Genomic DNA, 2,363 nt, shown 5'->3' on the forward strand with positions numbered 1-2,363 from the left:
CAGCCATGTCTCAAACTGACACCCATACAGGATGCTGCTGGTGCAGGCTGCAGCTTTGTCCGCTACACCACAGTGCCAGTCCCTCCAGCAGTTCCTAGGTGAGCTATAGGGTCCATGGTTCTCCCTCTTTCACAAATCATTGGTAGATTATTTATGATACTGAATCCTGGCTTTGCCCATATTATGTTTTAGTTAAAGAATCTGAATTTGTTTAGTGTTTCAAGATATGTTAGTTTCTGGTTCCTCTGTCTGGTTTTCAGGGTCCTTAAAGTCACAATTCCCAGCCAAGTGCTATCTCATATGGAAGTGCTCCCTATGGGCTCTCCAACCCTCTGGTCATTCAGGAGAGCCATTGACCCTATACATGCCGCCTAAGAGCTGTGCCATTTCTGGACTGTTCTTCATCTTCATCCATACCCATCTGTTCTGCTTGCTCATTAAAATTAAGCTTAAGGGAGGTTGGGATGATGCTGGGGCAGCCACATCTTTGTTAGGATCTGGCTGCATTGGATGTTTCTCAGTTGACTCCACTGTCACGAGAAATTACTAACAGGCTAGCCACCATTAACATAGCTACCATTAGTCATGTTGCTCATGGGAAACCCACAGTTGGGAAAGCTATTTCTGGCATTCACACTGACAGGTTCAAAAATGAACTGGAAAGAAATAGTACTATCCAGCGTGGCTATGTGAATGCTAAGGTGCTAGTGGAGGAAGATGATGCTGCAGTATTCGATGGAGAAAATCCTGAAACAGTCTCTCGTGGACATCAAGGATAACTATACATACATTTGATTATGTACGCACTCCAGTCAGCTAGACAAGTTTCTTTTTCTGTCTGTCCCGGTCATGATACTTGGACGGCTACTATGCTGAATGGTGTAGCAGTGATGGAAACAGCTCCTCTGTTGATAGATGGTAATGAATCTTGTCCTCAGCCTCAGACATCTGAACACCTAGATGCCACAGAAATTATGAAACTGAAACATATTTTGATTCTACAAAACAAAATGGATTTGATAAAAAAATCAGGCTAAAGAAGAGTGTGAAAGATCCTTGCATTTGTGCAAGGCACAGTGGCAGAAGGAACTCCCTTATCCCAATTTCTGCTCAGTTGAACTACAATATTGAAGTGGTCTATGAGTATATATAGTAAAGAAAATTCCAGTACCTCCAAGAGGCTTCACTTCAGATCTCTGGTTTATTAGGTCATTTGATATTAGCAAACTTGGCTATGAGGTTGATGTCCTTAAAGGGATTGTAGCTGGTGGTAGTATTTTAAAAGGAGTTTTAAAGGTGGGCCAGGAAAGAGAAATTGGACCTGGTATTGTTTCCAAAGATAATGATGCAAAACTCATGTATAAACCAATCTTTTCAAAAATTCCATCATTGTTTTGCAAAACACAATGATTTTCAGTATGCTGCTCTAGACAGTCTTACTGGCTAGCATTGGAATAAAAGTTGACCCTGCTTTGTGCTGAACTGACAGAAGGGTGGGGCAGGTGCTCAGTGCAGTTGGCGCTTTGCCAGAGAGCCTCACAGAACTGGAAATTTCTAATTTTCTACATAGATGGTTTCTAGGTGTATGTACAGAAGGAGATAAAAAACAGCGAAGGCACAAAAGCTACCCAAGGATGGAGTGCGAGTGGTGAACGTAGATCCCTGTCTACAGGAGGGAGAGTCAGAGCAGTCAAGGCAGACTCGGGATTCTCACTAATCCTGTGTGCACAGAAGCAGGAGAAAAAAATTGCCCTTGGGCAAGGAGTCGAGAAACACTGGCATTTAATTGGTTGGGGCCAGATAAGAAGACGGGTGACCATCAGGCCAACTGTGGATGACGACGGAGAAAGCACAGTTAAATACTACATTTGAATGAAGTCAGAATTTCTCTTAGTAACTTAGGGCATATTTTTGAATTAAAACCAAGGAATAAATTTCATAGTTCATTACTTTAATAGAAGTGTTCAGGTTATTCTTTTCTTGTGACAAAAATTTAACCTCTACTACTTAAACAGCAATCTTTAATAAAGAGCAAAATTGGCATATTGATGGTTTAATGTACAACTTAGCAGAAGTTAACTGGCTAACATGTCCAGATTTGTGCATCATCGCCGCATTCGAAAGAAAGTGCTTGTTCCAACTGGTCTTTAGTGTATCACACATACCACTTTATCTGCTTCAAATAGTTTTCTTCTTAGTTTTTCACACAAACACCAACACTCAGCTTAAGTTCTACCCTTCTCATCAAATAGTCATTGTCATTGGCTCTCTCTGGAGGCTTCAGAGGGCCTCCATGGCCTCCTTTCAGCAAATCACTGTTTGATGAGCTTTTCTGTCTTAGGGATGGTTGTGTGCCATTTAAA

At 41.6% G+C, this 2,363-nt stretch overlaps 1 pseudogene; it reads left to right on the plus strand.

Annotated features, from left to right (window-relative positions):
- Window positions 1-910: 910 nt before the first annotated feature.
- On the plus strand, window positions 911-1,908 carry LOC138849780 (eukaryotic translation initiation factor 2 subunit 3 pseudogene; annotated as a pseudogene).
- Window positions 1,909-2,363: the final 455 nt, after the last annotated feature.

This window comes from Oryctolagus cuniculus, chromosome 5 (assembly GCF_964237555.1).
Source record: "Oryctolagus cuniculus chromosome 5, mOryCun1.1, whole genome shotgun sequence".
In the NCBI taxonomy this organism is placed as follows: Eukaryota; Metazoa; Chordata; class Mammalia; order Lagomorpha; family Leporidae; genus Oryctolagus; species Oryctolagus cuniculus.